The sequence below is a fragment of the Phoca vitulina genome, unplaced genomic scaffold (assembly GCF_004348235.1).
Source record: "Phoca vitulina isolate PV1807 unplaced genomic scaffold, GSC_HSeal_1.0 scaffold6, whole genome shotgun sequence".
NCBI lineage: Eukaryota > Metazoa > Chordata > Mammalia > Carnivora > Phocidae > Phoca > Phoca vitulina.
The window spans coordinates 63,197,700-63,222,939 of record NW_022589709.1 but is presented as its reverse complement, the minus strand read 5'-3'; the positions used below and the strand labels follow the sequence as shown (position 1 = coordinate 63,222,939).

General features: G+C 40.9%; 1 protein-coding gene across 3 annotated transcripts in view; it reads right to left on the bottom strand.

Moving 5' to 3' along the window:
- Positions 1 to 25,240, bottom strand: part of PDE4D (phosphodiesterase 4D) — a 1,449,177-nt gene that overhangs the window by 1,265,982 nt on the left and 157,955 nt on the right. The gene's annotated exons all lie outside the window — the stretch shown is intronic.

The following is a 25,240-nucleotide window of genomic DNA, read 5'->3' as shown; positions in this document are numbered from 1 at the left end:
GTTCCACAAATAAGTGAAACCATATGATAATTGACTTTCTCTGCTTGACTTACTTCACTTAGCATCATCTCCTCCAGTCCCATCCATGTTGATGTAAAAGTTGGGTATTCATCCTTTCTGATGGCTGAGTAATATTCCATTGTATATATAGGAGAGACTATTTTAAATGAACAGGACTTCGGGGCTAGAGTCCCTGAGTCTCTCCCAGGGCGCTTCTAAGTAGGCAAAACTCTTGCTAGAAATTCTTTCTATACTAAGCAAAATGAATGCTTGTCTTTAATCTGTGTGTTTCTCTCCTGAGCACTCAGAAGACCAGGGTGCCCTGCCCCCACACACTTGGCTCTCCTTAACCATGAACAACACTGAACAAACGAGTTATTACAGTTTCTTCTTTACTTATCTTGGCTGAACAATACTATTTTGATCATTCATTCAATAAGAACATATAGAATAAATTTCCAAAATACTAAAAAGAATTTAAAGAACAGAAAGAATATGGTCTCTATATTTAAGAACCACAGAGTATGGTTATAAGGGAAAGAACATAAAAAATATAAATAACAATACAAAACAGACTTTAAGCTCTCAAATAAGTAGTTTAAACAAGTGCCATGAGCTCTCGGGAGGGAAAAATGACTGTAGTTGGGGGCGTGGCAGAACTGTCTATATATTTAAAATATTTTTAAAAAAATAAATCTGTGGAAGAGTAATATACACTTCTTCATTATTGTATTAAATTATAAGTTCAAATAAATGACCGTAATTTTCACATAATGAGCGGAAATTATATAGAAAGGTCTGTGTAACTATAATGTGACATGGGGACGCTATGATTTCTATTAAAGACAGAGTCACAGACAGGCACTGCTGATAGCCCTGTGATTTGTTGCCTCCATTGATGATTGAAGAAAATGTTAAATTTCATTAACACAATGACAAAAATGATGATAAAATTTTTCCCCATCTACTTTCATTGATGCCCTGAATTCTACCTTCACCCTCCTGATAAAGAAGCCTGTTACAGACAGAGCAGAGGGTGAAGAGCACACCCAGCAAAGGAACTGAAGCAGGCAGAAGCATGATGTGATGTGAATTATCTAGCTGGAAACAATAACTTCGGACCGAGAAGAGGGAAGACAGAGAGAAGACAGAACATATGGAAATAAAGAATGGGCCAATACCGAGTCCAGCTAAGATTTCCTCATGAATTTTACATGCAAAACCATTATGCCCCTAGGGTCACCTTCCTATCCTGGCCACGGGATCAAGTCACTGACTCACACTCAAATCATCAACCAACACACACTTCCTTTGGTGCCATTAACTGGATATAATCATTCCTTCCCAGTATGAATCTGTCCACATGCTTTTTCATCCCCAGGTATGATATAAGGGCAAGATCATTTTGAATCTTCCTGTTGTCTAAACACCTGGTCAATTTCATTTTCTTGAAGACTTGGTTGTATAAACGTGTCCGCCATCCATCATGAAAATGCAGATTCTGATGCCTCATATCTGATCCCAGTTGATTAATAGCGCCCTGTTCATAACTGCTTCTAACCTCATAACCACCCAGCCGAGCCCAGCTCCCAGGGGACAGACCTAATAATTATTATCTTGCAGCTGTAGAGGCTAATAACATTAACTTGCTCATCTCTTCAGGTTGAGGGGAACGGATAGAAGAGTTATTATAAATCACCTTCCAGACCTTAGGCAAAGTTCACTGCAGGTATTTCAATAGGCACAGGGGAGTATCTTTAAGCATCAAAATTTCTGAGTCATCTGTTCTGACTATCTGGCAAGCCCTGCCACCAGGCTTATACAAGACAGGTCCTCTTGGTCCCCATTTGCAAAGTCCATGATCTCTGTCCCATGTGGCCTCCTCTACAGGAGGCACATGGCCAGGATGCCCACATCACTGCCCCAGAGAGCTAGTGCGGCAAATGGGCCACGTAGCAAATGGCGAGCGTAGTGCAAAGCACTGTGACGGGTAAGGGACCTAGCTCTCTTGCAAACATTTGTGTGACCTTCTCTGCTTCAGATCCCAGTGATTCTGACACTCCGCAAATAAGCCAAGAGAAAAAGAGGAGGAATGAATGGGTCCCTGGACTCCCTCCCTCCCTTCTGTTCCTACGAGAGCTGTTTGGCTTCTGTCTGCTTTATACTATGTATTCCATATAACTTGAAAAATGGATTCTATTTACAAACATTTACACGAAACCATTTATAAATGTTTGAAAACCACTGAGGAAGATAACCTCTAACGACCCTTCTAGTCCCAGCCTCCTAGAGTAAGACACACCAAGGGGCTAGAGTGGGAGCATGAGTAGAGTGGACAGTGACCTTGATGCAATGAGAAATCAAAGACGCCTACCCCAAATCACTTCCTCCCCATGCTCCTCATCATTTCCATCTTCAAGCTCAGGAGCCAACAATGCTATTTGTAAATCGCTGACTAATAAAATTAAGGTTAAATCATTTTTATCCCCTTAACATCAGTTTGGCAGAACACAAACTCAGGGTTCTGAGACTGCAGACGCCAGGTGCTACCACTCAGACCAAACACTGACAACTGGTTTCCAAGTAACTACCCTGCCAAGCTTGCTTTAAAACAGAAAGGTGAGTCTCATCTGTAGTAGAAACAATGGGCATGCCTCAAGTCTATTTTTTTTTTCAAAGATTTTATTTATTTATTTGACAGAGGGAGACGCAGTGAGAGAGGGAACACAAGCAGGGGGAGTGGGAGAGGGAGAAGCAGGCTTCCCGCTGAGCAGGGAGCCCGATGTGGGCCTGGGATCCTGACCTGAGCCAAAGGCAGATGCTTAAGGACTGAGCCACCCAGGCGCCCCGCCTAAAGTCTTTTTAAATAGTTTATTCTTTAATGCAGAGTAAGAAGAACCTACCTGGAAGCTTCTTACTTTGGCTTGGTCAGAAAGCCCTTCTATTTCAATAACGTAAAAATATACAGAGGTCAGTCATTTTAATTATTATCAACATGAATAAGGACAATATTTTACTGTAAATGATTTTGCTGCATGGACATCCTGAGAAATAGCTAGCACTAAATTTTCTTTGATAACTCAGGAAAAGTTCCTTTTTCTTAGGAGTGACACTCTAGGATATACTTTGTTTCCAGAGATGCATTTCACCTATTTCAGAGTGACTAATGTCCCCCTGAGTTGCACTCCTCCATAACATAGCCGGACAGCGAGCCGCCCTGACAGACTCTTACACTGGCTTATAAATTGCAACACCAAGAAAGTTGGCCTTCAAAGCAGTCTTGTATATAGCATCATATATAAGCAAGTGAATTTCTTGCTTCATACAAAAATCTCATTCTTTCTTCCCCTTTTGGGTTGTCCCAAAGGGTCCTAATATGGGTTCATGTTGCTGATGACCCGTGACCTCTTCTCCTTGCATTTTCTTCCCTTTATTTCCTCCTCTGTCTGCTAATTTCATGCTTAATATCCACTTTAACAGCTCCCACAGTGGCCATAGCCATTCGAGATAGGGTTTATGGATAAAACACAGGATGCCTGATAAAATGAGAATTTCATGTAAACCACGAATAATATTTAGTGTAAGTATGTGCTATTTTCATTTGCTAATGCTCATAACCCTATACCTAGGTAAAGATCCACTGTCTGATTATTTTCGCCTTCCAATAAAATAAAACATTGCTCTAGAAAGTTGTAGAACTGTGCTAACTGTTTAAAATATAAGTCCACAGATCAGTGGTTCCCAAGAGCTGGGGGTGTGGAGAGATGGCAACAAAGAAGCACAAGGGAATCTGGGGGGTGATTAAACTGATCTAACATCTTGATTCTGGTGGTATTTACATGACTACATCCAGGGTGCTGCGGGTACTCGAGATGTCAAGGAATAAAAGTCCTAAGAGCCATCCTATAGCAGAAATAATAACTAGATACTGCTACTGCCACCACGGAAAACCAATGGATACCACCTCTAACACCATGAATGAATTCTAATAGTCCCTTGACATCAACCCACTTGTTACAGACTCAGTCCCAGCAGGAGAACCCCATTGGCTGAGCCTGGGTCACATGACTACATGCAGGACCTGATTGTCAAAGGCAGAGGTAAGAGCCTCCTTCCGAGGTTGTGCATGACAGACAACTGCCCAAATTTCGAAAGGGAGTTGAACGAGGGCAGTCAAAAAATGACACCTGTCAAAGAAGTCTATGTTCTTTGTAACAGTATCCAGAGCCTCTCAAACTGGGCTTGTCTGATATTTCTAGCCCTAATTCCTCCAACTGAGAAGAAAACCTCTTCTTCTCCGACTCTGTGGGTCTTGTACTATCTCCCTTAGGGGACATCACATCTAGACTGAATGATACTGCGTGTGCATCGTTGGGTGGTTTCTTGATCGGTATGGACTTTTTGGAATTGGTATGTCATGGTAGTCATGTGTCTTTCAGTTCCCCCTTGTGCTCAGCACAGTCCTTCCACCAACGAGCTGCCTAAAGCAGGTCTGTGTTGTGCATGTGCAGATGGAAATGTGCCACTTGCATTTGGCAGGATCGAATCTCTTCTAGATCAGTCTTTTTATTTCAGTTCACAGGACATCTTTGCCCTGAAGGCCTTGAACTGAACCTCCAGAGGAGAGATTAGAAACCAGCCCAAACCACCAAAGATTATATCGATGTGCGTTTGGCTTTGGAGCCGCCTGAGAGCTGGCACCGAACATCACCAAGGCTGCCAGTGAGCTCTCTGAAGAAAGCCAAGCAGGGATTCAGGCTCTTAGAGCTCTGCTCAGGGAATCCCTGCTTGCAGGGCCTTTTCCGACACTGCATAAGTTACACAAAAGAAAAGGTCTGGATGATCAGTTGTTTAACTAAATAAAAGAACGTATGAGAGCATCCTATTTGCTTTTTATCTAGGGGAAAGAAACAATGTGTTTCACTTGGCTCGGGAAGAAAAGGGATTACATTTTTTTTTTTTTAAAGATTTATTTATTTTTGAGAGAGCGAGCACGTGTGCATGCATGGGTGTGGGAGCGGGGAGGAGCAGAGGGAGAGGGAGAGAAAGTCTTTTTTTTTTAATTTTATTTGTTTATTTGACAGAGAGAAACACAGCGAGAGAGGAAACACAAGCAGGAGGAGTGGGAGAGGGAAAAGCAGGCCTCCCGCAGAGCAGGGAGCCCGATGCAGGGCTCGATGCCAGGACCCTGGGATCATGACCTGAGCCGAAGGCAGATGCTTAACGACTGAGCCACCCAGGCGCCCCTTACATTTGTAGAGAGGAGAGGCTCACCACTCCATTTGAACGCAGATATATTTCAAGAGGTTATGATGAGAATTTTATCTCCAGCCTCAGATGTTCTCTTCATACAAAAGTTTCTCCTTTCAGCCATGACTAGCATGTGGGGAGGCTTCCACCTCCCCACCTCTCCAGGAAATCATAACAGCCTCCTTTCCTCAGTTACTGAAGAGGAAGAGAACAGAACACAGGCCCATGAGGCCCCTTCACAGAGCAGGGACATCATTTTTCTTAAAAAAAAAAAAAAAAGGCAAACAAGTAACTAAAAAATACCCCCATTTACACCAAAGGTCAGGCTTTGACCGAATAATATTTGCAAACAAAGCTCACTAATATTTAAGGGCAGTTTTATCACAACTGCAGGTAAGAAATATAACGAAAAGTTACCAAGATCAGAGAAGAGCTCGAACAACCCAATCGGTTCAGAGAAGAGCTCGAACAACCCAATCACGTACAAAAACAAAAGATAATATATGGACAAAGACGCTGTCCTCGGAAAGGGGTATCAACACACAAGTATCAGCCTTTATTCTCCCAGATGTAATAATGAAAAAATTATCTTCCCAGGCTTATACACTTCTCTGAGTTTTTATTCAGTACTTCTCTTACCACCCAGTAAGTAAATGTGAAAGTAGTCTCTAGAAAAATGTTTTATTTTCACAAGTGCACTGTAAAGGGCTACGCCAGCCAAAAGATAGGCAAAACCCAAGGGAAGTCAGGCTCCCTTGGCACTATGACTGATGATCTAGTGAGTCAGAGCAACATCTTGCAACTGTTCTGAAAGAAAAATGACTTTTTTTGCTGGACACAGGATCATGCTGCAAAGAATACTAAAAGCCCTAAAATTCTAGCACCAGAAAGATCACTGAACTTCCATCACATTGCAGAAGAGTAAACTGGGCTTAGAGTTGTCAAGTGATCTATGCCAGGACACATTCCAGGGCCAGGTAGGCATCTGGCCCCCATCTCTAGCCCAGTGCCCCTCGGGTTGCCCTTCTGTTCTCCATACACCACAGTGGCCACACCTCACCCCAGAAGTGACTGCAGCTGGACTGTGAAGGGCCCTCTGTTCCTGAGAGCAGGGTTACAAATGGTCAGTCCATGCTAACTCCGAGGGGGGACTAGAAGGTTAAGAAAGAGCTCTCTCATCCTATGATTCTCTCCAGGTTCTCATCACATACTTTTCCTTCCACCCTCTTCCTCACCTCCATGAATAACCCACCACCACTCCCTTGGTGTTGTGATTCAAATATAGAATCACAGGGTTGGGGTGCCTGGGTGGCTCAGGCGGTTAAGCGTCTGCCTTCGGCTCAGGTCATGACCCCAGGGTCCTAGGATCAAGACCCGCATCGGGCTCCCTGCTCAGCAGGGAGTCTGCTTCTCCTTCTGCTTCTGCCCCTGTTCACGCTCTCTCTCTGTCTGAAATAAAAAAAAAAATTCTTTAAAAAAAAAAAAAAAAAAGAATCACAGAGTTAAAATTCCTCAAAGGCCTTAAAAGAACCAAAAACCAAGACACTTAAAGATTAAAAACAGCACCTTCCATCCTTGCCACCCCGTTAATACTTAAACCTGAGAGAAGAATCCCATACACAGAGCATTTACCAAAGCAAAAGCAATGTGTTGTGATTACCTTGCCTTTGAAAGAGCATAATCTCTTAAAAAAAAAAAAAAAAAAAGCCAAGAGAGCCAAGGTCAAAGCTAACCTAGAAGAGGGTATAACCAGATAAAGATGTGCAAAAATAGAAGTAGGCTCCAGCTTAAAAAATGCAAGGAATACGGTATGCCAGAGTGAAGCTGTCAAGTGAGCACAGGCCCATTAAACTTGTACCCCACTGCGGTGTCTGAACACCAATTTAGGGGCAGAGAGGAGCAAGAACAGCAGCTCGTGGATTCCATAGGTCTTAACTTCTTTCCTTAAGTACCTCTTTTCCAGATTCTAGCACAAAAAAAGCAGATGGATGTCATATATTTTCAACCCATAAGAAGATGTTTGGAATAAAGTAAAAGACCAATGTCATTTGTAACCGCTGCTTATGAATGGCATGGGATATGGCCATAACTCTGTGTTCCTGAAGGCACAGGATGAACAGTGAGACTTGGTCTTTGAGGATTATTCTCCCGTATTATCAAGAGGTTCCTTTCCGTTCCTGGAAATCCAGTTTTCTTAGAGGCAAAGAGGAGAAGCTGAACTAGGGGTACTTTAGGATCATTTCCTGCATCGGTAACTTTACTAATCTAGAATTCTGAGGTATTCACATACGTTGTCTCCCATTTACTTCTTTTCCTCTCCATTTCTGCTTCACTGTTTAATTTTCACATTAGTACGTGAACATTACCACGTAGCAAGGAAGAGTGTGAATCTGGCAGCATAGCAACGTGAATTTTAGATTTTTCTCTTCTAAACTTCAGTATCCTAATCCTTACAAATGGGCACCTGTCTCATGAGGTTGCCGTAAGTCCTGACATCACATTAAAATGAGAGAATGAACCCAAAGTTCAGGGAGCAGTAAGTGACATGAAGAAAGTGCTCAAAACCATTAGCTATTATCATCTCTTATTATAACCACTTACCTCAAACTCAGTCTTAAACATGACTACAGCTTTGGAGAAAACCAGACAACCCTTAACTCCTTGAGATCAATAATTGTTCTTTCTGTGAATGGGTGTAATTGGAAAGCCAATATGAAAAAGATTAACAATATTTGAAAACCTAGAAAACCTGCTATTTGTCATACCGATAAAAATCTCTCAGGAGAGAAATTTCCAGGATTTAGCAAAATGCTATAATAAATAATGTGTTTTCAAAAGACAAGCAACTCAAGAGAGCATTTTGGCAAAGCCTTGTGATTTACCTGGATGGAATTTATTATTTTATGTCCATGCTTCAAAGAAGCAGCTATATGATTCTTCCTGCTGGGCCTGTTAACCCATCTTATCAAATTTCTAATTCCCTTTAATTGATTAATTTTAACGTCAAGCTTCAGCAAACACCAAAAAAATAATAATAATAAATACGTATTCTTTCAGTTTTGTAGGAGATAGCTGAACTCAAGTCCAAACGGATTGGAGTATGTGAGAAAATCATTAATTTTAAAGTTAATTTACAAGGGTCTTTCCACAGGGCTATAAATGCTGACCACACTCTCCAAAATGCCTGGATTCTTTGGAACTGGCCATGGCTCCGTCCTGTCATCAGTGAGGTAGGTTTGGTCACTCTACCTGAACTCAGCACTGCATAGATTAGAACAGGAGTTTGAAGGAGGCATATGGAACACACCTCTGCCTAACCAGACATTGAAATGCTGAAATGACTAACAACCTGTCCATGGCAGAGCCCAGAAACAAGGAAGCCATGTCAGAAATAACCTCCTGGCCCCCAGTATATACAAGGTATATTCACAAAGAGACATTGATACTCTGCAAATGGCACCGACAATGATGATGATGACAATCATGTTTACTGGGCACATATATGCCAGACGGAGTTCTAAATACTGTGGGGACAATACACCATGTAACCCTCACAACTCTCTGAGGTGGGAATTTCTGCCCATCTTAGAGCCATCCCTTACCTTTCCTCGACTCTGCTCCCTCTCACAGAGCAGCTGATACAGTTTCCCTTGTCAGCTGGCTACAAGAACAGAGCATGGGGGAAGCCAGAGCATTTCTCCCCTCTCTCTCTGCACTGGGCAGAGTCTCCAGCAGCAAAGGGGTCTTCTCCCCTTTGCTTCTCCATGCCTCCGGTGACACCATAACTGCTGCTTCCTCCAGGTGACCTCAACCCTTGAACTTCAGTAACGCTGTCTCTAACAGATTGCCCCTTCAGACTAGGGTTAGTAGATTCTCCCGGCTTTTGCTAATATTTGGCTTGTTTAGTAACCTCCCTCGGCTTCTCAGCTCCTCCCTCACCTACACAACCAATTAAATTCCCTCAGGTTCAAATACTTAAGATGACTTATTTTTTTTTTTTTAATTTAAATTTATTTAAATTAGCCAACATATAGTACATCATCAGTTTTTGATGTAGTGTAGTATTCAATGATTCACTAGTTTATGTGATGAGCATTGGGTGTTATCTGTAATTATTTTTTTGGTTTTTTTGGACAATTATTCACATTTTACAGATAAGAGTATCAAGAAGCGGCTTACCCAAGATCACATAGTTACAAAGTGGCAAATTTGGGTCCAACGGCTCTGGCCCCAATGCCCTTGGCTGCTGCATTATATTGTCGCTTTTTAGTGAAACAATATAAAAATATAAAGGTTGTAAGTACATGAAGGGACTCTTATCTATCCCCTACTTTATAAACAATCCACCATGTACCCACTATCTTGCTGTCAGTGCCCCCCAAAAGACATGGCCAACACTTTGCTCTGGGCTGTGAGCTTTGCTTGGGGGTCCAAGTTTATACTTAAGTCAATAACAAGAGAGTTCTCCATTTACTAGTTTTGTTTCTTCATTTTTCCTTAAATGTACTGTTACAACGTGAATATATCATGACCTTCCTTAACTAGGTAACAATCTCCTATGGAGCAGAAGTTTGTATCAGTGATATATTAGGCAAAGATATTTATGTGACCACACTGAAAAACCAATAAAGCCCTCGTGATTCTCCACCAAGTACTCATTCTACAAAATACCTTCCTTATGCTCTATCCTATAATCTCTCTAATGAAATATTTATTCAAGAAGGTTCCAGCTTTCACCAACGGAGTTTTATGGCAAAAAGCAACACAAAAGATAAATAGCACACAAGAGATAAAAAAGTATGAATATAAATACACACACATAGGGAAAAATTATATACATGTATATACGCACACGTATATAGTGTCTATATATGAAATTTATATATATGTTCTATAAAGAAATTTACATAATTCCAATCATATTTTGACAGTTCATTCACTCTATCCATTTGCTAAGATTGAAAATAAATTCTATTGATTTTCTTATTGTTAATAAAGCACAGCATAAAAAAGGAGAAATACAAAGAAGAAAGTAACAATAGTCATTCAAATCCCAGAGATAATCTCTATCAAAATTTTGGCTTCTTCCAGTCTTTTGGGTTGTGTTCAGTTTTTTAACATAGTTGGGATTACACTACACATAGTTTGCAGTATAATTCCTTTATCATTTAAATAATTTTAAATATTTAAATTTCTTAAACAATTGCATAAAAGTACATTAAATGGGTCTGCCAACAATTATCTTATATGGGGGGTGTCTGGGTGGCTCAGTCAATTAAGCAGCCGACTCCTGATCTCAGCTTGGGTCTTGATCTCAGGGTTGTGAGTTCAAGCTCCACACTGGGCTCCACACTGGGCATGGAGCCCACTTAAAAAAAAAGAAAAATTATCTTATACGTATATTTGAATACTAGGCGCTATCCAACTTTTTTTATCATAAGTACTATTGTTGCGAAGATTTTTTTTTAAAGATTTTATTTATTTATTTGGCAGAGAGAAAGAGAACACAAGCCGGGGAGTGGCAGGCAGAGGGATAGGGAGAAACAGGGAGCCCGATGCAGGGCTCTATTCCAGGACCCTGGGATCATGACCTGAGCCGAAGGCAGACGCTTAACCGACTGAGTCACCCAGGCGTCCCTGTCGAGAACATTTTTTCTTGCAAAAATGACTGAATGTCAGATTTTTACCCAAACTAGATAACTAGGACAGGATAAATTTCTAAATGTGCAATTACTGGGCCAAGGGAATAAATACGTTCAAATGACTGAAACATATTACTAAGCTGTTTTCCAGAGTAATCCAAGTTTCCACTTAGATGAAAAAAAAAATCACTGAAGAACTTTTAAAACATATTCATAGTCTCCTAACCAGTTTTCTTAAAAAAAAAAAAAAAAAAAAAGTCAAGCTTATATTCAATGAGTTTTGAGCTACTAGTTCAATGAAAAACTTCAAATTTAAGACTTCTGTTTTCTCCCTTCTCATTTTCTTGTAGGTTGTAAAATCTTACAAGGAAAAAGAAATAAAGGATATACATGCAAAATGCGTGAGTTTGTAAAAGATTTTGAATTTGCCAGGAAGAATTTTCCCATTTTCCTCAAGATCATGGTAATGATGAATCATCTTTTTCATTTGTCTTATTCCTCCCACCCTCGTAAGGGAAATTCAGCTGGTTTATCCTCCTTGGTGCTGAGTGACTCTGAAAGAACAGTCTACGAGAAGATGTTGCTCCTACTGGTGACATTCTAATGCAAGCTGAAGAAAGTTACCTGTTGACATTCGGAAGACAATCAGTAGAAAGGAAAACTACATTTTTCTCTCTATATTCACCTGCAGAATTTTAGGGGAAAAGAAGTATTCAGATGCTGTTCTCTACTATCTTCAAGTATCATTACATAGAGCCTCTTTAAAAAAACTGACCAGAAAATATGTTCAATCTGTTTCCGATGGTTTTGCAAAATGCAGAGCAAACTGCCACCCTAATATTCATTGTTATGTCTGATCCACGGTGAAGTAGCTATGACTCGTGCTGAGTGAGATATAAACAGCACTCACTGGATAGGAATCAGGAAGTATATGACCTGGCCTGAGCTCTACCACTAACTGTGAGATCTGAACCACTCCCAAAATCTCAGAGTCTCAGTTTTCACATCTGTAAAATAAAGAGTCTGAGCTGAAAGAAACACTCTTTTGTGTTGTAACATCCATTGATTTGAATGAGTTCTAATAAAACACTGCTTTTTTAATGCTAATTAGGTATCCCTCCCATCGTTCTATATCCCAGTTTCCCTTATCAAGAAAACTGTGATCATAGTATTCTGCCAACTTTGGGAATGACATGATGTACATTATTTAATTCATTAATTCGTCCCACAACAAGCCTTTCTTGGCACTGTTCTAATCCTGGGTTTGAAGCAATGAATGATGGAAAAGAGATCCCTGCTCCCATGGAGTTTACTTTCTGAATTATAAACAAGTGAACAGACAAAATGATTTCAGACAGACAAACAGGGTGATGGGAATGCGATGGGGGGAGGGCAAAGGGTGCTACTCTCAGTAAAGCTGTCAGCAGAGATATGTGGGAGGAAGACACTTGAGCAGTGACCTGAATGATGCCAAGAGCTGGCTTTTCCAACACAGCCAGGCAGAGGAAACAGGCAGGTTCAAAGGCCGCCAGCAGGAATGAGTTTGTCTAGTTCAAGAAACAAGACAGAAAGCAGTATGGTTGGAAGTCAATGAGCAGGAGTGGTTAAAAGATCAGATCAGTTAGACCCAGATCATGCAGACATTTGCAGGAAATGATAAGGAGTTTTGCTTTTAATCTAGGAACAATGAAAAGTCAAGAAAGTTTTAAGCAGGGGACCAATGTGATCTGATTTATATCTTAAATGATCACTCTGGCTGCTGCAGAGCGAATGGATTGTATATTTTATTTCCAGCAACAGTGGAAAGGACTTCTGTTCTCTCACAGAAATACTGGTAATACTTGTTTTGGTGAAAAGCAACAAAAAATGCTAGGTAAAACATTTTAAATACTTAAATGCAGACATGATTTAGAAAGAAAGAAAGGGAAATGCTCGAACACCAAAATCAATGAGAAAGCACCAATCTCGAAAACGAAATGTCCTCCTAAGCCAGCCTTTACCTGGTAGCATGGCCCCACCTTGATGACCCAGAATGAAAATCTGTTGTAGAGGAGCCAACCACACAAGAGTATGGAGCAAAATTAACACATCTTGGAGGTCCCACAATCCCAAGAGATGGGGGATACACAAAGCAGCATCTCTTGCCCCTTCTTCTCCTCACCTGCCAAGAGTATGGACAGATAGTTCTCAATCTTCACAAGTATGAAAGCTGCCTTTTCACATCAGAAATCTTCTTCAATTCCCCTTCACACACACCCATACACACACACACCAATTGTATTTTCACTTATTTAATTCACTATCATTGCCTAAAGAACTCAAGAATTAACAGACCCTAGGGAATAATTCTGTGCACACTGAGTAATTCAGCTGCCATACTGGGGGAAAAAAGTGGAAAAGAGGAAGGAAGTCCAAAATCCCTCAAGGTGCCAGATTGCAGGGCTAAAATTCAGCATTACTCAAGACTTCCAAGGATGTGTAATCCAGACCCAACTGTTTTCCATTTATTTTGGAGTAATCACAATCAGAGCCCAAGACACCAGTGACTGCTTTTCCATTTAAGTGGGCAGGCCTTTGACTACTGCTCACCTACTTCGCTGAAGGGGTAAACAGATACGCCCTGCAAAGCACACAGCAAACTCCCAGTGTTTGTTAGTTTGACTTGTCTCAATAAAACCTCAGAAGTCCTGGTAATGTCTCTTGGGCATCAAGACCAAGAGGAAAAAGCCAGATGTGGGACAAAGTTAGTTCGAGCTCTTTCCTCTTCCAACAAACCTTTTTCAGTTTGCAAACAATACCTAGGTGGCAAAATTACAACAACTGTTATCATTCCTTCCTCCTTTCCAATATTTCTCCTTCCAGCTTCTCATATGGCACCCTGCACCAAGAACCAAAGCCAGGCAGAATATTAGGAAATGTATATTCTGCATCCTGCAAAGTAATACTAAATAAAATACATACTTTGAGCCAGTAAATCTACTTCTGGAATTCCAATTTTTAAAAATGTGAAATATGGAAATGGTTTGTACACAAAGGTATTCCACACAGCATTAGTCTTAGTAGAAAAGAAAATTAGAAATAACCTCGGTGACCTATGACACATTCCTTGATGGAACAGTTATATATACATTAGAGATGAAAATTCTCACGAAATGACATTAAGTCCAAATGCTCAAAATTCAATTTCCAATACAATGACCTTCATGGAACTCTATGGTATTTGCTCTTTTCTTTCTCCAGCTTGCCTCTATTTTCAAAAAAAAAAAAAAAAAAGAAAGAAAGAAAGAAAGAAAAAGAGGAAGAGGAAAAGAAAAAAGCTTTAAAGACCTTGTATCACTTGTATTACTTTTATAACTGCATATACATTTTAAAGGCAAAAAATATAAAATTGAAAATGCAGATCTTAGCCTCAGTATCCTAACATTAGATATAGAATGAAATATCATACTTGAATATTCTCTGAAAATAGAATTTGCAAATTCCATTTTGCTAAGATTCACATTTAGACCATCAGAATAAATACTCCAGGTGCTATTAATTACAGTATACATATAAAAGTATATCTTCAAGGAAAGAGTTTCCCCAACCATATGGAAATCAATAAACTAAAACCTAATACTACAAAGTAAATTTAGAATCAAATAGGTAAGCTAGAGTACAAAATGGAGCATGATGGGAAAAGCTGAATTCTTTAGGTTACAACCATGATGAATACTAGTGGTAAGACCAAGTAGAAAGTAAACCACTATTTTTCTTATATGCAGGTTGTAGGCTAATATACTAATATTTTCAGCCACTAAATGCACCTTATTTCAAGTGCTAGCAAAATTAACCTTAAGCTGACAAAATCCCTGTAGAGATGTTTTTCTACAAATTAAATAACACCTAAGAAAATTAGAAGTCAAAGAAGTGAAATAAAATTGATATAATTTATGTGACTATTGCTAATTATAATGTTGATGTTTACCCAGTCATAATTAATAATTTCAGACCTTACCATTAGAGACCTCACATCTGAAGAAAATCAAATAGAGATCACAATGTTTCTCAAGGTAGCAAATAGGTTTTTATTTTCCTTTTTCCCTATTTGTAGCAGTCAGCAGCAGGGCACATTTAGAGATCAGAATCATGCCACTTTAAACTGTTGACATTTACTAAGGCAGAGAGAAAAGATTTCATTTCAAGCCAAAGTCCAAGGAGGCAAATACAAATCAAGTGACTTTTCGGCTGGGAGAAGGGAAAGGGGCTCCTTCTGAACTGTATAAATACGGTCCCTAAATAAAACCTTCAAATGATGAAAACAATGTTTCCTTAAATCATTCAGTCCAATGTAGCTTGAAGGACCTCAATGTTTCTTTTTACAAATAAGTATCTAAATCCCACAGCTTTTTAACAGTTCTTTCTTCTTCATCTTTTGCACATTAAAGGGGCAAATGAATTTTTAAGGTTGCAAAAAAATTTTTTTTAAGGTTGCAACACAGTATTGCAATGGGTCAAGGGTGGCTTGGGAAGCAGGTGTGTGTATCTCTTTTTTAAAAAATGTAACGCCTAGGGCGCCTGGGTGGCTCAGTTGGTTAAGCAACTGCCTTCGGCTCCGGTCATGATCCCAGAGTCCTGGGATCGAGTCCCACATCGGGCGCCCGGCTCAGCAGGGAGCCTGCTTCTCCCTCTGACCCTCTCCCCTCTCATGCTGTTTCTCTGTCTCTCTCTCTCTCAAATAAATAAATAAAATCTTTAAAAAAAAAAAAATGTAACGCCTACTACAAACATTTCAGGTAACAATGTCAATGAACATATTGCCAACAGCTGGAATATAGACTTAGCCTGTGAGCCACTAGAATAAACCTCCTAAATAGGTTATAGAGTAATTCCTGGAGATTGTAGGGAAAGTTTCCAAACAGCACAATCTGTTAGAACCACTACCCTGAAAATACGGCCCCGGCCAATTATTGCCTCAAAACACCATAGGAGGGTGCCTGGGTGGCTCAGTCGTTAAGCGTCTGCCTTCGGCTCGGGTCATGATCCCGGGGTCTTGGGTTCGAGGCCCGCATCGGGCTCCCTGCTCCGCGGGAAGCCTGCTTCTCCCTCTCCCACTCCCCCAGCTTGTGTTCCCTCTCTCACTATCTCTCTCTCTGTCAAATAAATAAATTTTTAAAATCTTAAAAAAAAAAAAAAACACCATAGGAATTCACTCCACCTGTATGGGAACAACTCGGCTACAAAACAGTCACATCCTGACTCCAGCTTTGTAAACCATGGAAAGATCCGGACTGATTCAGTCATAGTCTTGAGATACCAGATACCTGGGGGTGCAATTGCATGTCTTCCCCCAGACGAACCCTGGAGTTCTTATACAGGATAAGCCACAGGCCTTGTCAGGTGCTTTCCTTGTAGGCCCCAGTTTTCAATGACACCCCTTCTTGCCTCTCCAGGTCAGGAGTCCTCTACCCATGCTTTCTACTCAGCAACTGAGGCAGGCTCAGGTACTGGGCCTGGTCATCCTGACAAGGGGTACAAGCACAGATGCTTACAGATGCCCAGCAGGTTACATAAAGAAGTGAAAAGCAGGCCAGACATAAGGGATCACAAATGTGTGGATGGTTGGGAGCCAGTAAATGCAGGCCCCGTCTAAAGGAAGCAGTCACTGGTCAGCGCCCGGAAGTTGCTGACATGCAGGAATGCAGCATGGCCACTGTGGGATGGTCTGATTTTTCAAATATCTATCAAACTAATTTTCAAATGTTGGCTTATTTTTTTCTTCAACTCTTCGAGACAAACAAATTTTGATTTGAGACAAACCTAATTTAGGCTCTTTGTAGTTGTCAAAGGGTCTTTATTCAGGTTTAGGATTCTATGGCTCTAAAATACCTTAATACACTTCCCCATGACTGTAAGCCCAAAAACATTCCTACTCTGTGTCCTCTTCCCAGAACCTTTCTAGAGCTTCAGCTGCTGCAGACATTTGTACAAGGGTATTAATCAGACAAGGCTCACAGGCTCTGTGCCAAAGATTTCCCACTTACACCTGCTATGGTTTCAATCAATCAAACTCCACATCACCATCATGCAAGTAAAAGGGTCTCGGGCACCATTTCTGATCTCACACAGCCATGTATGTGCTCAGCCCTTCTTGGCAGTATTCTCTGGAAACCGTCCCAGCTTCCTGGATCATCCAGAAGTAAAAGTAAGAAACTCCACCTCTGGGGTAGAGAAAAGGGTCCCTGCACAAAGCCAGAATGCCACAGTCAACAGCAGCACAGTCCCTAAGCTCTGTCTGGCTCAGCCTTTGTAGCAGAGATCACTAGATGCCCATCAAATACCCACTTTCTCCTCCTTCCTTCCTGACAAAGACCCAATTGTAACAAGACCCATTGCTGCTTTGTACAAAACAGACTAAACTTCCCAATGTCTTCTGCAGTTGACTAAGGACATGGGACTAAATTCTGGCCAATTAGATGCCAAAGGAAGTACTGCATGGGTCTCCAGGAAGGAGCGGTCTTCTATATTCCTACAGTCTGGAATGTGGAGGTGATGTCCAGAACTCCAGCAACTACTTTGGATTGTGAGCTGACCTTGAGAACTGAAGTCATGTGTTTAGAAAATGGATAACAGAAGTGGAAGGAAATTGGGTCCATAATAAACTTCTAGAATTTCCATACCAGCTCCATACTACCTGCTTCCAGACTTCTTTTGACATGAGACATCAAACCTTTGTTGTACTTAAACCACTATGTGGAAAGGAGTCTGTACTCCTCATATCTGGGTATAATTATTAAACAGTATAGCCTCTCCCCTTCCTGGGCCACTTTTGCTCCACCCAATCTTCTGATCCCTTTTAAACTCCTATTTTGGGGGCGCCCGGGTGGCTCAGTTGGTTAAATGTCCGACTCAAGTCATGATCTCAGGGTCGTGAAATTGAGCCCCAGGTCGGACTCCCCACTCAGTATGGAGTCTGCTCAGGACTCTCTCCCCTCTCCTTCTGCCCCTCCCCTCCAGGCACACTCTCTCTCTAAAATAAATAAATCTTTAAAAATAAGTAAACAAAAATAAACTCCTATTCTGTTGCAAATTAAACTCTCCTCTATGCTCAATATTTTTCTATCCCTCTTCTGCATGCCATTTCTCCTGATGATAAAAACTCTCTCCTAGGGCAAAATAACAAACTCCTTCTTCTGCCTGTGTGTACAGCCTAGCAAGGCTCACAACTACTTAACAGAATGCATTTCTGTCCCTTCTCTGGAGACTACTGGAAGATACCATCCCTCACGTATGGGAGTGATGCTGCTGACCCACCATCACTAAAGCATCTAGAGAAAGAATTTTTTGCCACCTTTCTACCACTCTCTTTCTCTCTCTTCTCAAAGACAGGCAATATGAGCAGGCCGGGCAAAAGAGTCAAGGCTGAGGCCCTGGAAGAGAGCAAAATCAAATGGCAACCTGGCGACAGGACCCACCACCTTGGCCTCTAATTAGCACTGTGCCTTAATGCACAGAAGTGAGCAGCCATCGATATCCACTACAATACTGGTATTTTCGATCTCCAGTCTCAACGACAGGACCCTGGAGGCAAAACATTTCCTGTGGAGATTCTGCACTTTTACCTGCTCCTGCTTTTCTAGTTCAAACAACTCAGTTTTGCTGGACTTCAAAGTACAGTTCAAGGGACAATTTATAAGTCAAGTTAATGGGCCTGGGGAAATCACCAACTGTAACTCATCGATTAGAGGAGAAAATATGAGGTATGTGTAAACATTTTGCAGTGGCTTGAAAAAAGTCCCAATTGTATTTGTGATTATTTCTGGGGTACTTCCACAATTTTCCATGAAATAATATAACAGGCAATGAGTTGACCTTGGAAAATTCTGGAGGACGTATGTGCCCAACTGGATAGCCGCCATGGTAAAGTTAAAGAGAATAGAATCTACCCTAACTATTTTAAGAATAAAAACAATTTATGCAGATAATTAAATGGCTTATAGAATCACTGGGGACAGCTGAAGAAATATATCTAAGCTGAGCCTTCAGAAATAATTCCCAAAGCACACCACAGAACTGGGCCACCATAAAAACCACTTCTTCTGTGAGCAGATACCTGCCACCTTGGGACACTGCCAGTTCCATAATTACAGTGCCTCACCTCAAGTAGGATGCAAACACTGACAGGAAGGCAGCTGGATTATGAACTTACTCTCATCAGGAGCCAGTCAGGAAGCTGCCAACCCAGTGGCAAATGCCATCTATTTATAAATCATACAATGGCTGCCATGTTCTTCACCAGCACAAATGACCCCCCACACTCTTCCTCTAAACACAGCGACTGACTGAGCCCTAGTACTTGCACCAATGGTCAGGGCCAATCAATGAAATCCCAGGGCCACTCACTGCTTTATCTCCAAGGAAGTCTGAGATATTTTTCTGTAACATTCCAGCTTTTGCTGGACCAAAGTGTACACTAGTAGGGGCTTGGAATCGATGTTGAGAGACAATCCACCTTATCTACCATAGAATAAGTTCACTTTTAATATGTCACATCACTATGTATTAGATACCCTCTATGTATACAATACTGTACATAGCCCAGGAAGTCAACAGCATTTGCTGAGAAAGTCATGAGGTCAGAGTCTTCAATTTTCATTGACTAGAGGACATAGTATCCACATTATTCCAATTTTTACGTCACTATTTACTAGACCACAGGTAAGGAGCCACTGCATGAATGCTTATGAATAAGAATGATGATCATGGTTAAATATTCTGGAAAGCTATAAAAAAAGATATATGCTTTCCCAAGAAGTTTAATGCCTAATAAGAGAATGCAGCAGAAATATTAATATCTATGCATAAAGTGACTGAAATATAAAAAATGTTCCAAACCAAACCCTGAAATTTAGTTATAATTACTTCAGAGTTAAAGAGTCCAAGAAGAAAATGGGGCAAACCAGGTCTACGTGAATCAGCACTCACATCTGACTACTTAAGAAATGCTGTTTAAGGGGCGCCTGGGTGGTTCAGTCAGTTAAGTGTCTGCCTTCGGCTCAGGTCATGATCTCATGAGGGCCCTGGGATAGAGTGCTACGTCGTGCTCCCAGCTCAGTGGGGAGTCTGCTTCTCCCTCTACCCCTCCCCATCCTTGTGCTCTCTCTCCCTCTCTCTTGAAAAATAATAAATAAATAAATAAATAAATAAATAAATAAATAAATAAATAAAGTTAAAAAAAGAAATGTGCTGTTTAAGTAGCATAGACCACGTTTCTTCCAAAGTGGCAAACACAGAAGTAGTGCAAAGTGAACAGAAGTTCATGCAGGGATCAAAGTGTATTCATGAAAACACCAAGGCACACTATTAAATATTGTGAATTGGTTTTCAGACCAATGCTGAGAGGTCTCTGAAAATAATGGTCCAGGACACTCATTTCTTTCTGTTGGACACTGAAATGAATATGCCTGGTACCAAATCTGTCCTTTGACAGTCATTGGGGAAAACAACAGTTGGACCATGAATTGGGCTGTCCAAGGGACAGAATCCACTCTCTTGTGCAAGCACTTTTGCAATAAATCCTGCAGAGCAGGCAGCACTGGGGGGTAAGAGTTACCCACTGTGATTACCATGCCCACAGCAAAGCCTTATTAACACAGATGAGTTTTGAATTACGGAAATGCCACGACACCTAGCACGCGTAGCTGATACTTGTCCCAGAAGCTATGTGTGGTTATTATTTTTGTTTTTATTTTACCACAACTGAAAAACACAAGAATGAGAAATGACAATGCCCCAACTGTACTGTGAAAATACTATAAAAGATACAAAATCGGCTCAAGAGACTAGTCAGGAGACCAAACCCCAGGAAGGCCACCGTGGGCCTCCCAGCACCTTTCAAGTGTATCTCACTGTGCATCAGATGAGGACCAAAGCATTCAAGAGCAAATCTTTACATTACCAGCAAGAATATGGGGCCGCTCCACTGCACCAGCTGGATCACAATCCACTCCCCGCAGAGCCTCCTGGCAGAGGACCGCGTGCCTTTAGAAGCCCAAGCACTAGTCCCTTGACTCCTCCTAAGAATCCACATTGGCTTCTAAGCTGCCTAAGCCAGGGCAGGGATAGAGAACTGTCCCCAACCAGGAAACACCTTTTAATACTACTTCCCCTTGCATTTATCCCTACCCTTAGCCTGGTTCTCGATTCAGATGAATTCCAACATAAAATCTGTCTTCCCATCCGCACCACCTCCAACTCATGGATAGGAAGGGAGGCCTCATGAGGGGTCCTGAGAATGCCCCCAAGACAGTGGAGGAACCCCAGGGGGCCCATCATTCATTTGTCAGGAGACCACACGTCAGTCTCATGGATCCAGAGCTGCCCTTTTATCAACCCCCAGGACCTTGAGCATTACATTCCCATGAATATTAACAGTGTTATCACTAACGAGACAGAGTACTTACTATGTTCTCTCTGGCTGTGCTTACTGAACAGACCAAATAATTACCCTGAACATTCTATTATCAAGACGAACAGTCAGCACTGTACCTAACAAAGATTGTCGGTGCTCTTCTTCAAAGGCTATTCTCTTTATTCCTTCCCTATGTATATAGGCTGTCTTCAGCTACAGTACTTATTTTTATATAACTCTGGAGAAACCCAAATAGTGATATTGCTATCTGCATGTTCATGTTTGAACAATAAGTTTCCTGAAGATCTTATTTTACTCTGGATATCCTAAGATCAACCAATGATCGGAAAATATGCTCTTGAAGACACGTTCCCTGGCTTCTAACTTCTACCTTCCCTTTGAGACATTTATTAGTTTTCCCTCCTTTTTCCCCACTTTAATCTCCCATCACTTAACTACAGGAATAATACTGAATAAATGAGTGAATAATTATGAGTGACTAAATACACGGCATTGATGTTGGGACGTCACATTAAATTTGTCTGATTTAGCGTCCACTAGACTTGTTTGAATAATCCAAGTGTACATTACCAAGGACTCCGGGGATTAGAAAGACCAGAAACAAGGCAACTGGCATGTTGGTGTATCCTGTCCAGCCATGGTAGCAGGGCCTCTGTAAGCTCTCTTTATTACACTGCTATTCACCTGGCAGAAAGCTACGGAAGTGGACACTCAAGTCCATCCACAGAGCTACAGATGTGCCTCGGCAATACAAAAAAAGAATGGAGTAACTGTAATCAAAGGCAGGGGAGCTGTACGATGGGTCAGACTGGGTCCCAAGGATTTACCTTCCTCATGCCCCTACCCCACAGAACCACAGTTTATAGCAGCAGACTTTTCCCATATGCTTCTGTTACTCAAGAATATCTTTAACTTCATTACATCATTACATTTATGAATGCAGAACCAAGCTGTGTGGTGAATTCATTTTTAAACTGCCTGACTTATTTTCCTGAGTTGTCTTTGTAAAAAAAAAAAAAATTCACTATTGCTCTTTTAACACCCATAATGAATAATCCATGCTTTGCCTTTTTTTTTTTTTTTTTTTTTTTTGGCCACATTTATATTCAACTCTATTTGCTGCAATTTCAATTCATTAAAAAATGATACCATCCTGGGACTAAAGCTTGATTCTTATTTTTTATGCCAAAGCAATTACATTTCAAAAAGTAAAATTTTATGTGCCTTCCACTTGTATTGTTACCTCTCAGTAGAGTTGAGAACAAAAACTTTTGAAAAAACTCAAACACCAAGAAGTGGGAGCTGTGGATATTACTCACCTCATGTAGGAAGTAGGATGAATTCCCATACAGGAATGTTTTTTTCTACCTCCTTGGTAATAACATTGGTAGTGGGGCGCCTGGGTGGCTCAGTCAATTAAGTGTCTGCCTTCGACTCAGGTCATGATCCCGGAGTCCTGGGATCAAGCCCCGCATTGGGCTCCCTGCTCAGCGGGAAGCCTGCTTCTCTCTCTCCCCCTCCCCTGCTCATGCTCTCTCTCTCTCTCAAATAAATGATTAAAATCTTTTTTAAAAAAATCAACAGTGATTGTAATTAAATGAAGAACCGTACATTTTTCTTCAACTTATGTTCCTGAGACATCTTCATGACTGAACCTAAATAGCCAATCACACACATTTCCCATCTCCATTTACCATGTATACACATTCTTCCCGACCCTGCCATTATTAATAAGAGCAGTATGCTAAGCAATAAACATGCATTATTTCTTTTAATTTTCACAGTATCAAAATCATATTTTTATTCCTCCCTCCATTTTACAGATCAAAAAACTGGGGCACGGAGGGTTGAGTAATTTCCTGGCTGGCAAACCAAACAGGGATCTGACCCCAGGCAGTCTGCCAACAGAGACTGCACATTTTACCACTCTGCTAGTTTGCAGTGGTCCCCTGGTCTGCTTCCCAGTGACCGATATGGTCAGAAGTGGGAGGATCCAGGAATGAGTGGCCGTATGCCCACATGGAAAATGGATTACCCCCAGAGGTAGAAGAGGCTCCCACACTGCTGATTGACAGATAATGAGACAATCAAGCAAAACATGGATTCCTGGCTGGTTTTTTCCCTTGTCCTTTTGCTTTCCTAGTTGTCTTTTTGATCACCGCACTTGGCCTTTGGTTTTCTTAGCCAGCCTGGGTAGCTGGCAGAAGCATTGAAAAATGATCATGTTTTGGCTGACTATATCAGACACATTATGGTATATTATGTTGAGCCAAGAAAATATCTTATTCTGATAGAGTATTCCCTGGGTGGTACCACGCACGACCCACTGGCACAGTGCATTCAGCAGACACTTTACATGATAATCATCCATCTCCTCCAGCCCACGTCACCATGGTGTCAAAGACCCGCCATCCCATGGCCTGAACCTTCCAGACCAGCCTCCTAATTTACTCATGAAAAATACCAAAACCCTTTGGCAACTAAACATAGGGCTGATTTTGCACATTATTTAATATAAGGTGTCATTCAAGTTTAGTCTGGGGATATTACAAGAAAGAACTAACTAAATTTTTATCCTTACTTTATTAAACAGGAAAGAAAGTCAAATCATTGTCAAACAAAATATGTGTGATGGAATCATATGTGATATTTAGGTAATCTCCCCAGGGCATAAAAGCACAAAAAAAAAAAAAAAATAGGCTTTATTCTCTTCCTATTGGAAGTCCTGAGTCTGCCTTCAGTCATTCAATCCAACAAAAGACATCAACTGGACACATACTATGTGGGGATTATGAGTGAAGATATAGCCTGTCTTCAGGTGGCTTCCATACTAAGGATTAAAATAAAGATATATGTAGTCTTCCATTTAGGGAAGTCTGAGTTACAAAATATATGTAAGAAAAAAATGCCATTCTATATTAAGATTTTAAAGAACATAGTCTAAACAAAATACTGTTATATTTTTTTAAAAAATGAGCTTCCAGAAGTGGGTGCTATAAGGAAATGGCAGCTGATTTTCCCCCACAAATATGTGGATAAAACAAATAAAGGATGGAATTTCCTATTTCTCTTCCATTCTCAGAAAGGGTAACAAAAGAGAGAACTGCCTGTTCCTTAAATATTCTTAAGATAGTAGCTCGAAACCTTTTGCAAGTATAATTCCTTTAGTTAAACACATCCAATAACCTATCTTCTGGCCTTCAGAGAAAGCCAGCTTATTATTTCCCAAAGCTGTACTGATTATCTACTATAGAATCATTTGGTAAATGATCACCCTCGTCTTGCCCACCCATTTACACACACACACACACACACACACACACACACGCACACACCCCTTCCCCCATGTTTCCAGTCACAACGTTTTCTTACCTAACAAGACATGCTCCTTCTGCGTATTCACTTTCTCCACTTTTGCAAATACCTTTTGTTAATTTGAGGCCAGGCGCATGAATGGAATGTTCATATAGGGGCAAGAGTGAATGTGGTTTGTTGCTAGGGGACAAGGTCTCCTCTATCAGTAGTTTCCATCTGTGACCTGGGAGCAGGGGTGAGAACAGAATCAAAGAAGCAGGTGCGATTGTTTACATAAAAACCAGGCAAAGCGAGACTTGGCTTTTTGAAGCCATGTACCAAAAGCACACTCATATTCCTTTCTTCCTCAGACAAACCAGTACAACACTCACCAAAAGTCTGATCTGTGCAGAAGGAAACCTCACCCAGTCAGGCTTATTTGACTGCATTAATCTGAGGAAAACACAGAGAATATGTTTTACACTCAACTGAATCGCAGGTGTTTTTGGAGAGTGCACAACCTTACAAGAAGTAACACACGATCCTCATGCAGAAGATCTGTCTTTTAATACATAACATCACAAAACAAACTTGTCACCAAGTACACAGTTGCTATTTACTGAGAGAAAAACATATGGGGAAT